The following is a 13,647-nucleotide window of genomic DNA, read 5'->3' as shown; positions in this document are numbered from 1 at the left end:
TGTGTGTGTGTGTGTGTGTGTGTGTGTGTGTGTGTGTGTGTGAAAGAGAGAGAGAGAGCTAAAGAGATGGGAAGAGGGGGAATAGTAGGAGCTGGGAACGAGCTCTGTGTGGGGTACAAAATTAAAGGGTATGACCTCATTGTCATTTACTGTAACACACATAACATATTATCCGTCCATGTCATTAGGGCAGCCATCAGCTCAGAGGCACACATAACACACAGGGGTCTGCTCGGACATCACGTACAGAAGGTGTGGTGCATGTGATTGGCAGCTGGGAAATATGCTCTGAATAGAGTTTGTTCATTAAAGAGTAAAAGAAGTTTGTTGTTGCTATCACATTGGGGGCCCACCTGCGGCCGTCTGCGAGTGTGTATCATGTGTATCTGCCTGCTTCAGACACACAAAGCAAAGCCCACCACAGAAGGTGCACAGATGTGCCGCTGGCTACAAGCAGAGGTGGGTCTTGCGCTAAGAAGTGATAGCTCTCATATGGCATATGGCAGTAATAGTGAAATCTGACATCATTTCCACTCTGAAAATATACGAGAAAAGAAGCAAGACAGATTGTTAAACAATTTAGTGAGAAAGGAATATTCATGATCTTTCTTTAAAATTAGGTTATGTATGAACACTGATAAGGAAAGTGTGTAATCATGGAGTTCCACTTCACTGGTGGTGCGTGTGTGTGCGACAGCTGGTGATTGATTTTGTTTGTGTTGGGGATTTCTTAAAAATATATGTTTAGCCTGAATTAAGAACCACATCAGTAGGAAGACCACCAGCTCCTTCCTCAACATGAAGGTTAACACATTTCTGTCCTCCAAACGCGTGTATCAAGAGCTTCATGAGTGCACATTATAAGATTGGTTCACCCCAAAAAACTAAAAAAGCAACAACAGATGTTCTCACCCTAGCGGGATCTATCCGTACAGATGCTTTTTAAAATTTTGAGATATCCAGCTCCAAACTGTCTGCCAACACCCCAACACAATGATGGTAAATAGAAGTATTTGTGTGTCATGGTCACAGACCTGAATAATTACGTTTCAATTAGACAAACGAGTCGACAGCCATGCTAGTAGTAGGCTCTGTGAAGCTGTACTTGAGCACAGCGGTGCATTGAGTTACAGTAAATCCTAACGTTAACAATCTGATATTTGGCAGGTAAATTGTTTACCGTGTTAAAAATCTTAATTTAGCATGTTAGCATGCTTACGTTAGCTAATTAGCACTAAACACAAAGTGCAGCTGAGGCTGATGCGAACATGTTCGTTTTGCAGGTATTTGCTAATAAACCAAAGGGGTGGACAAACCAAAGGTTTGACCTCATGATGGTGCTAAACAAATGATTTGGTTGTTGTTAAGGTATTTTAGTCCGTACCAAAGTGGAGTGTGAACAAATCTGTTGAAACTACTGCTAACGTGACTGACAACGTGACCCTGTTAATCTGGACAATTCACACTTTAAATCTTAACTTTGTAGAAAGAAGTTCTTTGGTAGACAGTACACAAGAATTGAAATTGTGTCTTTCATGTTGTGAACACAATTCAATAAAACCAAATAAAAACCAAACTGTATGCATGATGAAATGAAGGTAAGTCAGAAAATATGTTTTTTTTTTTATTATCGTGTTATTGTTCCATATATTCCAGCAGCAGACACATCGGGTAAATTACAAACCAAAGGGTTTTCCAACATGATAATCGCGGAAAAAAACATCTCTGCCAAGAGCCAACCAGAAAACCACAAACGTAGATTAAACCACACCAAGCCTGCCAATGCCAACTAGCTTCATCTGTCATTTAAAGCCTTCTAATCCATCATTAGCAGAAAGTTAGGCCTGCCATTGCCACAAGCTTTCTCTGCACTGGAGTGCAACTATGAAATCGGCTCTAACTTGACACATGCACACACATGCACACACACAAACACACACACACACACACACACACACACACAAACACGACCCCACAAACAATGGAAATGGTCTCACTTCCTGACAACAGCATGCCCTTCTCTCCACCTCGTAAAACTTGTTTATCTCATTTTAAGTTCCTTCAATAAAAATCATTTTTATAGAAAGTCTCCCTGCTTGTTTATTCCCAAAAACTTCCTTTTGATCCAGTCCCGCAACAAGTGTCAGGCTGAGGGCACAATGTCAGCCTTACTGTAAATCAAGGGACCCAATCTCCCAAGTACCATGACACACGGCACAACCAGTAATGACCACAGGAAGGGTCATGATGGAAATGGGGGTGAAGTGGGAGCAGAGCAGGGGTGTCCAGCAATGCGTCACCGATCCCCTGAGTGCTTTCATCTCCTCTGATAAGTGCCATACCTAATCAGGTTAAAGCAGCGCATGCCACGGAAGGAAAGGAAATTCCGTCCAAAATGGTAACGTATCTGTTCCACTCTCATGTGTTGCATTCCTTCAGCTAATTAGGAGTAAATATCTGACCCTGGAGAGAAAACGTCCACATTAGTCCAACCAGCCAGTCGGTGTGGTCCATCTGCACTCTCTCTTTTCGCTCTCTTCCCCCACCCCCCCTTTCCTCTCCCCTTGCACCCTAATTTGGCACACAGATGACAAAAACATAGGGGAGTTCTCAGTAGGTTTCTTTCTTTCTTCTAATGCTCCCCTCCTTTTTCTTCTGCAGCGTTAGGCCCCATCATTACTGACAGGCCATCAGTTGTTCTCATACCAGATTATCTACTGCCAATGACCTTCAGGTCATGGCACCGTGCTCTTTGCCACTTTCTCTCTTTGCTTTGCCTTTGTCTCTCCACAGATACACTTCAATAAGTTTTTAAGCTTTGCTGAATCCAAAGCAAAGATACTTTTGATCGTAGCTCCGATTTGAGTTTTGGTACTTGAAATTAAAGGAGAAGCTTAACAGCATGGTGCGTTATTTCTGGGATCACCTCTAAATTAAGCGATGAAATAAAAACAATTTTAAGAACGATATTCCTAATGAATGACAGAAATCTGAGACTTTCTTTTTTACACTGTTTCACGTGCTGTTTTGTTTTATTCTTCTAACAGAAATATCATTGAATTGTCATCTGCCATTGAAAACGATGTCTGCAGCCAAAAGGAGTTGTGAGCAGGTAATCTTTTCATCAGAATCAGAAAAACTTAACTATCCAATACACAGCGAGGTAATTTGTCTTACAGCTCACAAGTAAATAAAATGATCAAACACTTGTTCATGTGGTCTCATCCAAGATGGTAATGCCCACATCCACCTTTCACAAGGGATCACTGTGTGGTTTGCTGGATTGGATATGGATATGGATATGGACGTCGTTCACAGTCTAGGGAAACAAAAACATTTTGTTGTGATTTAGTTTGTTTTCTTTTTGGTCAGCGATGGAGTCTCAAAGCTCTATTAGTGATGGTGACGTTTTTGCTTTTCATGATGATGGTGGTTTCACTGACTGGCAGTGTGTTTGAGGTGGGATTATGGTGTATTATAAGTGTCCTCAGCTAAACTGAATTGCCAATTAACTGTCATTATTACTTCAATTATTCATTCATATTTCTGAATCAATTAGCAAATCAGACATGTGGATGGCAACTCACTGGGCTGGGCACTGGGTAACCAAATAGCCACACTCAAAGGCTAAGTGGAAGGCTTGCAGTCATAGAGATGGATTAGACATGACAATCACTTAAAAATGTGGACAACGGTGCACATTTTCAGACATTTTCTCCTGGTTGGCATAAAAAGCATTGCACACAGTTGTACATACAAAAAGTACCATTAATAGTGCAAGAAATGAAAAAAGAGAGCTGGTGAGAGAATTTCCAACCCAGTGTAGGGGCCTCTAAACCGGTTTGACCATCGTAAACAGTTCTTATGAAGCATACTTGGGCCTTCAGTATGTGGTGATAACTCTGGTAATTCACAGATTAAAATGTGGACCCAGTAGATTTGGGAAATGTTGAACTGCAATGGTCTCATGAGCTTGCCCTCAATCTGGTCACGTCATTAAAAAGACACAGGGTTGATTGGTTAAATTGATGATGGCAAATCTTTTGTAGTAACATCACATTTTTAAGTTTATACGTTTTTTTCCCATCACATTGAATTACGTCTTTGAAGTGAAAGATGCATGCAAGGATTTATCCACTTTTCTGTGAATATATAATTTCATATAATCTTGTTTTTGGGCTTGTTTTTCTGACCCAGACACAGGAACAACCTGCAGGTAGCTCTCACTACCTGTTTTTTGAGTTTCCTTGGCTAACTTTGGTGTGTGGCATGTAACAAAGTGTGCTGAACACCACCGTTATTTGTTGTTTCATGCTTTGGCTATGATAAGGAAACAAGCAAGGATAAAATCCAATGAATCTATTTGCATTTGACAAACATCATTTTGTTTCTGTCATAACATTTGTGTGTGCTTGACTTTATCAATCTGAAGAAAAAACATGTTGCAATACATGTTCAATCCTGGCGTACATGTTCAAAGAACAAATAACTTATCCAAAAATGATTTTCAAATCATTGTCAGCATCATGTCATAATCAATTTCTGCAAGATTTTCCACGCCACACTCCGACAGTTAAATTTAAACAATCCCTGGTAATTTGGCTGCTTCCATTCACAGTCCATGTATTCATAACTGCACAAACAGCTTCACTTTATGTCTAATCAGCTGATGTATTCAGCATGCCACACACATAGAAGCAGGAAGGAGTCCAGTGTAATACACTTGAAGCGGTTTACATAACATTACAGGGAGAGGAAGGTGCTCGAGAGGAACATCATCATCCTGACCCAGGATCCTGACTTGTGTGCAAGTGGATGTCAAGCCGCAGTCCACATGTTCCAACATGGACTGTGGTCAAGATCAACATTAGCAGGGGTTTGGCAAGAAACTTCAAGATTGTGATTGAACTGCAGTGGGCAGACAAGCAGAGAAGTACAGACAGTGTGTGCTCTCACCACCTCCTTTATGCAACACTGCACTTGCGTGCCATGAAGCATAAAGTTAAGCTCTGTAACAGTGAACAAAATGTAAAAATCATCTGGAGCATAGGACTCAAAACTGTGGAGGAGTGACAAATGTTTTTAAGACCGGTGACAGATCTCTAAGCATACATAAACTGTCATGATCCTCAATTATAGAGACAGTGTAAAGCACCAAAAAAGGCTGCATCAACTTCGATCTGGAGAGAGGACTGAGCGATGATGATATTGCTGGGTTATGTAGCTGCAACAGCATAACAAACACTAGTGTGTAGTAACCCACACCGCTCTAACGCACCACTTTAGTTTATTAAGCATCTGAAGACCACATTTGTGTGCAACAGCTAGCATTTACGCCCAAGTGGCTCACAATGTTTTTTTTACTCTTTTTTCCTAAGTCATATTTACTCTGTGGATGGTAATTAGCGAGCTGATCAGAAACCATATTTATTCCCCTGTGGTCAACCACAGCACTCTTTCCACTTTGAAGTGTTTGCTGAGCAAAAACAACAACATCTAAATGCTTCCAGATATTAAGAAAAGAACTATTCTCAGCGTGCTGTGACTTTTGTTAAATCCACTGGTTCTTCAAAACGGGTGGATATTATGGCTGACTGAAATAAAGTAATTCATATGTGCACATGTGCTATATGTGGGCTACGATATGGACAGATACCACCTTTGTGGTGTTCCACTCCATTAATTTTCTAGTCTCCTTTTAAATACAACCAATTATGGCCATAGCTGCTCATTATGTGAAACATTACTCAGTGTAGAAATACTTTAAATGTTACAATTTAGTTGGGAAGAAATCTTGTGTCCACACCTCATAAATACTTATACATCATGTATCAAAAAAAGTTTAGTTTAGTTTTGGAACACCTCAGAGCAGCCCTCTTTCAATGAATGTTGTGAACACACAACATTGACTTATCATCATTGTTTAAGTTTACAAGGTGAACTTTTTAGCAAAAAGTTGTGTATTCATGGACACCCGGACAGCTCAGTTGGTAGAGCAGGCGCCCATAGATAGAGGTTTACTCCTTGAGACACTTTCTCATATACTTGTTTGAGAAAGTGTGTCCAAACTTTTGACTTGTGATCATGGTCATGATTTATTTGTTCTCATGTTCATGGCCAACTGGCGAATAGTCACTATCTTTCAATTTGTTTTGGTGTTTAAATATCTGGCGCTTTAACTCCTACTCTACACTATGTGGCTACCCTCTAACCCCATCCATCCATCCATCTCAGGTTGCGGGGGAGCAGGTATAGCAGGGAACCCCAAACTTCCCTTTCCCTAGCCACATTAACCAGCTCTGACTGGGGGATCCCGACGCGTTCCAAGGCCAGGTTGGAGATATAATCACTCCATCTAGTCCTGGGTCTTCCCTGAGGCCTCCTCCCAGCTGGACGTGCCATGAACACCTTCCCAGGGAGGCGCCTAGGAGGCATCCTTACCAGATGCCCTAACCACCTCGACTCTGAGCTCCTCACAAATGACTGAGCTTCTCACCCTATCTCTAAGGGAGACGCCAGCCACCTACCTGAGGAGATCCATTTCAGCCGCTTGTAACCTGGATCTTGTTCTTTCGGTCCCGACCCAGCCTTCATGACCATAGGTGAGGGTAGGAACGAACACTGATTGGTAGATTGAGAGCTTTGTCTTCTGGCTCAGCTCTCTCTTTGTCACAATGGTACGATAAATGGAATGTAATGCCACACCCGCTGTGCCGATTCCCTGACAATTATCCCGCTCCATTGTCCCCTCACTTGCAAACAAGACCCTAAGATATTTAAACTCCTTCCCTTGGGGTAAGGACTCCTTCCCTACCTGAAGAAGACACTCCATTGGTTGCCCTCCCGTTCAGTTAGAACCTAAGAAGTAGCTCGGATGAGAGACCAAATGCCTTCGAGCACCTTTATCCCAGTCCAGTTGCCCTTGATTTTAACTTTCCTTGGATGACTATAACCTGAATGACTGAGAACCTTCACAGTCACACTAGTCTATAATTGTGTCTGTCTATTGTTTGGTACAGAGGAGGTAGTGTACACTGGGTTTTTAGAGCTTTTGTAGTACCTTGCCTTGAGGAAACTTCTCTTTGCCAAAAAAGTTTACTGATTTATGGTAAAAAACAAAACTACGTATTATCCACAAATGCTGCTCAACAACAGGCATACACACGGGTCAGCGGTCTATGGTTTGAGCCTTGTTGTAGTCAGACAGCATGATGAAGTGTGTGGAGACCAGAAGAAAAAGGAAAGTGCTTCCTGGGCAGTGATGTGTGACAGGAGATATCAGAGAACTGGTGCAGGGTCAACCGTCACACCGACAGCCACAACACCTCCTGACATCCACCCGAGATGCCGGGTGTTGTGCTCTGCAGATATGGGTCAGCGAAGGCTGGAGATGTGCGGGTTCATCACCTCAGTGTGTGTGTGTGTGTGTGTGTGTGTGTGTGTGTGTGTGTGTGTGTGTGTGTGTGTGTGTGTGTATTTAATCATCATTTACTTTTTGTGTGTGTGCAAACTCTTCAGTGCCTGCTACCCAGGTGGTCCTTAGCCACGGGGAGAAGACTCAGTGTGTTCATGCAGTGAGCAGGTAACCTAAACCTTTACACCCCCTGCCTGCAGCTGCCTGATGTCCTCCCTCAGGAACCGGGGCTTCTTTTACATGCTCTGCGCTTTGTTCCCCACCCAGCAGAACATTAGCACCACAATGACCTCCACAGAGAAACTCAAGTCCATAAAAACCTAATGGAGTAGAATAAAGGAAGCAGTCTAAGAAGACTGGTAGCTGTGCAAAAACAGGATGCCAACTTCGATCAGGATTTTGTTAAAAAAAAGAAGGCTTTTTATAGCACTCAGTTGGAACTTATGGAGGGGGTGGGGGGGAGGGGACTCAAGCATTTTTCTATATTATCCCCCTATCAGTGGTGAGGCAGGGGGAGAGAGAAGGGGACAGCCATGGCATGTAATAATGGCATGTCATTTTTCATCAACATTGCCAACAATGCATGACCCAGACTGGAGCCAGAACACACATTTAGGGGGCTGACACACTGAGCACAAATACATCACTTGGGTCAGAGGGTCGACCAGCGTAATGGTTACTAGGACCAGGAGACCCTGGGTATGTGTGTGTGCGTAGAGAGGGGGGTGTAGTCTCCAACATCATGGCTGGGAGTTTAAGACAGGGACTTCCTCTCTTTGTCGGAAAAAGAAATCAGATGATGTAGGGCTTCTCCCATTCATCTCTGTGTCTGCATGTTGTTCTTGTACTTTTACTCGTACCATCAGGATGTATTTCTTGAGAGAAAGTCAAGCACACAAGCCCTTGAGCTGAGAGCCCTCTGGGAGAGGATGGCTGCACCACACAGACCCCCACACCCCTAACCCACTCTTAGCCCCCTTCTCAAATTAGATCCCAGGTCTAATCAGAGACAGCTTGGCGTTGTGGGTGGAAACTAGCCACAAACCTCATCTTCAAACGACTGTTGGTTGCTGTGAGAGGCCCCCCTGTTCTGTTGACTGGGCAGGATGGAGCACTATACGAGGCACTCTCAATTCTCTTGACCACACAATGGAAAATAGGAGAGAGACCACACAACAATGAACGTTTTTCAACTCAGCGGCTGACCTAAACCAAGTTTCAAAGTGAAAACCAACTGGAAAAATACTCCCGAAAAGAACAATATTCAATGCAATGCAGTCTAATGTCTCTATCTCTTGGATGGCAGGTTATGATGTCAAACACCAAGGTAGGAGAACAAGTTCAGGTCAGTAGTTAAGCGGTAATAGATACGATAAGTTCAGCATGGTAGTGTGCTTTGTACTTGCCAATTCAAACCACAAAGTACAGCTAAGGAAGATGGGAATTTCATTAGTTTTTCAGTTGTCATTAATTAAAGTATCAGACACATGAAAGTTTTTATCTTATTAGGGCGCTTAATTGTGTGGAACATATATTTTTGTACCAATTTCATGGCAATCGATCCAATAGTTGTTAAGACAAAACCATAAATGTCAACCAGGGGATCAACCAAGTCATTATGAGTCAAAACTGGGCCCAAGAATATGTATACCAACTGTCATGCCTCAATCCATCCAGCAGTTGTTGATATCCTAGTCTGGACCAAACTTGTAGATTGGTCAACTGCATGACACACTGACATTGACATCCCCTCTCATTTGGTTGTGACATTATTTTAGCAGCAAAACCAAATGGAGCTAGTTGGAAAGAAAACAAGCATACTACATCCTGACATGCTCATTTGGACTACACACACAGTAGTAGACCTTGGGAGACACAGCAGTTGTTGAGTTTAGCACTAAATTAGACAGCAATCAGCCAATGATGAGCCCTCCCAACCCACTGGGATGAAAAAGAGAAAAGAAAGCAGTAGTGGATTTCTGGCAACGTCTCCTTTGACAAGCCCTTGTGATTATCACTTTGTATGGAAGCATTCATTTTGCTCTCAATTGTAAGACAGAAAAAAACCCAGTTCCCCTTATTACACTGGTAATGATAGATTGCTCTGGCTGAGAGCACACGTCCGGCCAGCAGGCCTGCTGCGTTGCTACCTACACCACTGATACCAGAGCAAATGGGTCCTTATTTAAATCTTCTCAAGGGTAAAATTGGGGCCGTAGCTAGTCATTACAAAATAGCACATACAGTCTAATTTGGGTCACGCTGTGGTGGCCTAAAAGCAGTGTGAGCACAGTTTTTACTACTCTCTATGTGTCTTTGTGTAAATGAAAATTAACCCTATTTCCATCAGTGACAAATTGAAATTTTTAATGGTAAGCACTTTCTCCCTAAGGATGTTTTTCAATTTTTCAGCCAATCAACATCAAGAAACAGAGAACTCCCACCAGTCGAACAACTCCTGGTGGATGTTTTCATAAGACAAATGAATTCTGTGAATAATAGTTTAATGTAGACATAACATCATGTATCAGTGTTCCACATAACCTCCATGAAGTAGCATGGTATGGAAAGTGAGAAGATTCAGTCATGGTGTAGACTGAGCAAATGTTCCCTGTTAAATTCTTCTTTATTAATAAAGACTCAATCTATAGCCAATTTATCTTTCTCCACAGTGAAGTTAATAATGTTGAGTGCTCATTACAGCTGTTGAAACACTGGATTGCGTTCAAATGACCCACGCTCTGGGAACACACGGCAATCTACTCCGGCAGCACGTGTTAGAGTAATGTGAAAGGGAGCATAACAACGTTTGTCATAACTCATAGGACATGGAGGACCTGCCGAGAGAGGCCTTTAAACCCAAACTCTGTGTGTATGAATGTTTGTGTGCATGACACAAACCAAAACAGGCAGCTGTTCACATCAGTCCAGCAGAGAGAGGAGCGGAGCCAGTGACCGAGGCCCTCCTCAAAGTGCTTGTTTCATCTGTTGAGGAGGTCCAAAGATCAGAGGGACGGAGAGGGGTAGACACGAAGGGGAAAGTCTCTCATGGGGCCGATGTCAGGGGCCGAAAATAGCGAAGAACGCCACTCTCTCAATCTCTCTTCCTCCATGACTCATCTGCAGCGCGGTTATTAGCAAGAGACGGTTCTGGAACCACATGGTGCGTGGTGGTGACAAGGCTCAAAACAAATGCTCCTTAAAATGGGACAGGGTGGCAGGGGAGGGGAGTTAAGAAGGGGAGTCAGAGAGCAAGAGCATGAGGATATGTCCCACTTGGAACCAAGTGATATTACCAAATCCTTCCAAGGACCAGGAGGACGCGAGGAAGGGGGTAGAAACCAGCATGACAGGAGGTGAGACAGAGAAAAAGTGGAGATCAACAAGAGCTGTCTCAATGCAAGGATTTTCGTCCCTTCCACATTCCCCCTCCTGGATTTTCCACTTATAACTGGATAAAATTAAAAAGTGGAACCACCTACTTTTCTTCCAAGCCCTGCAGCATTTTCGGCGGCATGCACTGATGTTCGTCCGTTCAACAGCTAACCCATGAGCTATACCAGGAGAAATCTCCAGTTTTCTATCATGGACTCAACAGGCCCTCGGACATTAAAATACACTGTATGCACATCAATTAATTCACCTTCATTTTCTACACAAACAAAATGGTCCATTCACATATCACCTCAGACCCCGCTGAGCAAATAAATACCTTCATCATCTCCATATGTTTTGGGTCCATGTTTTCTTTGCATTTTGAGTCATATTGATTTATGTCCGGACCTGGTAGCGTGAGTGTGTGTGTGTGTGTGTGTGTGTGATAAAAAAAATAGAGAGACACAGCTAGACGAGAGGGAGAGAGGCAGACAGAGGTATGTGTGTCTTTGTGTACATTTGTGTATTTTCTGTAGACATACAAGATGCAACTGGAACTAAGCCATTAAACCTTACATAGCTTTGACATGTAAAAACCACGTAATATATTTGGTGGGAAGGATTGTCGAGGATCAAAGCAGCAGATATGAGTTTCTGTTCCTGGCCAGTCGAGGAGGGGGGTTGTCATACCAGACATGGTGAGCACATACATTTCCTTGGGCCCTGGGCGTGTGCTGAGGTTCTGGTCGGTGGACTCATTACTCACTGTGAGCCTGGGGTGGACGGAGGAGCCTGTGTCACACCCACCAAGCACTGACCGTTGTGTAATCCCTCCTGGGGTTGTGGAATGAGCTTGTAATGATGACCGGTTTGATACGGCTTCACCCTTTGACACACGCAGAGGGAGGCATCCATGCAAACACAGACTAAAACCTGCTGTGATGTAAGTGATACTACCCTGCAAGAGCTTCTGTCCAAACCAGGAAGCAGTTCAAATGCAGAAACATGTCTGTAAAGCATTTAAACCTGAAATGTTGCAGCAAAATCTGATTGATTGGTAGACTGGCATGCAGGGACGATGTAAATCCCCGTCAATCTTATGTGGCAACTCCCTCTTTGGTGAACTGAAGTCACTGATCAATAGCAGGCTGCACTGACATTGCTGACTTTGAAGGCACAGAGAGTCAGAGAAAATGGGGTACACTGTTGTAGCTTATTAGCTTTCTGTCACCATGTCATTACACGGTTACAGTTACCAGACAGCAGTTGATGCTCTTTTGAATTAACTAAATGGACTTATCGTCCTGTTATCCACTGAGCTAACAAGCTTGCTAAATGACAGTTAACACGATTAAGAATGAATTTCCGCTGTGTCTCTTTCTGGTGTGGCCCTTAAAAAGTGAATAAATCAATATTTGTTTTATTAACAATAGCTGAAATGATTGCACAATACCGGGTTCCTGAACAAGTCAACGGAATCCAGCCATCATTAATTTGATTATTTACACCCATGCTTTACCTTTTGAGACATTTGTGTTTTTCTTTGTTGTGTTTCTATTTCTTTTGTTGCTTTTGGAATGTATCCACCTGCAGTGCATGTACATATTCATATATTTATACATGTCTTTTACATATGAAGGAGCATTCTCATTTTGAAAAAGCCAAGATGGACCAAGCCAACCTGTTTTAAAAGGAGTGGTACAATTAAGCTCTTTGACCTGTTCCCAATAGGGCAGTGTAATTAGGCTCACCCAAGTGATTTTGTCTCTTTATCAAGAATGTTCACAAATCTCTGTGAATGACATCATCTTGTTCTGGGGAGCTGTGGCCAAATAGACAGAGAGAGAAGCAGCACCAAGCGTAGCATCCAGATCCAAGCAATCAGCGGTCACTCTCTTGAGCCAGCAGACCTGGACACCTGGACACAAAAATATGCCAAATACCTCCATCAACCCCCCCCCCCCCCCCCCCCCCCCCCCCCCCCCCCCCCCCCCCCCCCCCCCCCCCCCCCCCCCCCCCCCCCCCCCCCCATTATTTCTGCCCCTCTCCCTTTTCTTGAAAGCTCGGTTACATCATCCTCAGTGTCCACATTTCAACAATGCCTCTGAAATCTACAACACAACTCGGGGGGGACTGGGGTGGAGAAAGAAAAACAGCAGAATGCGTGATGAAGAACATGCATGCAGGAATCACTGAGCATTCAGTCAATACAGGAGTTTAAAACATTTGGAACATGCCAATGGGATGTAGCTTTCTGTCTGTCCTCTTCTTCCCTCGTAATCCCTTCAAGTAGATGTGTAGTGGTAAGCGTTGGTATTGACTCAGGCCGGTCAGCCGAGCACTCTTTTCAAATCCCCCCTCCCCACCATTCAGCCAGTGGGGGGGCTCTGAGCTCCACGCAGACCCAGCCATAGCAGACATTTTTGTGGTGGAATCATTAAACCCACGTGCAGCTCCCTCTCTGTGGTCACTGGGGGTCGTGCTCCTCTGCCTTTAGTTGAATAAATCATAAAGTTTGCCGGGGGACCACACAAGAAGCCAGCCCAGCGCAGCCAGCCCATCTAGTCAATGCAGCCAGCGCAAAACACATGCACACGCATAGCCCCAGACCTTGTTATTTTTCAGAAAAACACCAGCAGCAAGACAGAGACAGAAGAAGCAAGACAGAGAGAGAGAGAGAGAGAGAGAGAGAGAGAGAGAGAGAGAGAGAGAGAGAGAGAGAGAGAGAGAGAGAGAGAGAAAGCGAAAGAAAGAGAGAGAGGCAAGGAGGCTAAATCTGCAAAGGCACAAAAACAAGAGAGAGAAACATTGCATAAGAAATACCAAATATGTGTCCTCTAAAACAAAAAAACAACAAA

This window comes from Etheostoma cragini, chromosome 2 (genome assembly GCF_013103735.1).
Source record: "Etheostoma cragini isolate CJK2018 chromosome 2, CSU_Ecrag_1.0, whole genome shotgun sequence".
Lineage (NCBI taxonomy): Eukaryota > Metazoa > Chordata > Actinopteri > Perciformes > Percidae > Etheostoma > Etheostoma cragini.
The sequence above is the reverse complement of the archived record's forward strand: the minus strand, read 5'-3'. Positions refer to the sequence as shown.